Below are 758 nucleotides of genomic sequence, written 5' to 3'. Positions count from 1 at the left end.
GGAAACGGTGCCACCGCCTCGTCTGCCTCGTTCGTGCTGCCCACCGAGGGCCCCACCGCTGTGGCTGTCATCGTCTCCAACGGGGTGTTCATGCCGCCCGTGGCAGCCCCCAACGGGGAAGCCAAACCCGCTGGCTCCACCTCATCACCAGCCACCTCCAGCACGCTCCTCGTTGACTTCCTCCTCCAGCTGGAGAACTACACCCCCATGATCTCTGATGCCGTCACCAGCTTCTACCTGAACCAGGCCAGCTTCAAGGCTTCCAACCCCCGCATTATCCGCCTGATTTCCTTGGCTGCACAGAAGTTCATCTCTGACATTGCCAACAACGCTCTGCAGCACTGCAAGATGAAGGGCACGGCCTCCGGGAGCTCCCAGAACAAGGCGAAGGACAAGAAGTACACGCTGGCCATGGAGGACCTGGCCCCTGCCCTGGCGGAGTATGGAATCAACAACAAGAAGCCCCACTACTTCACTTAGGCCCAGCATGGCAATGGCATCTTCTGGACTCCTGACCCTTTGCCACTCCCACCTACACGCCTTGTGGTGCTGGTCGCCATAACATTCAAGTACTTTCTTGGGACTGTGTGGCTCTGTGTTCACCCCCTTTCTGGCTGTTGCTAGAAGTGAGCGGACCCTAGCAAGAGGAGAGGAGAGCCTGGGCCATGATGTGTGGCTTGTCCTGCCCTGCCTTGCCCAGGGGAGGGGCACAGGCCCTGGATGGTTGGCAACAGGTTTGTTTGTGGAACCCTAGAGAT

The 758-nt window shown here is 59.2% G+C and overlaps 1 pseudogene; it reads left to right on the top strand.

The window, feature by feature from the left end:
- The first annotated feature begins 48 nt into the window (after window positions 1-48).
- LOC107124977 lies at window positions 49-480 on the top strand (annotated as a pseudogene).
- The last annotated feature ends 278 nt before the right edge of the window (window positions 481-758 follow it).

This window comes from Gekko japonicus, unplaced genomic scaffold (assembly GCF_001447785.1).
Source record: "Gekko japonicus isolate JY-2015 unplaced genomic scaffold, Gekko_japonicus_V1.1 scaffold57182, whole genome shotgun sequence".
Taxonomy (NCBI): Eukaryota; Metazoa; Chordata; class Lepidosauria; order Squamata; family Gekkonidae; genus Gekko; species Gekko japonicus.
The sequence above is the reverse complement of the archived record's forward strand: the minus strand, read 5'-3'. Positions and strand labels throughout refer to the sequence as shown.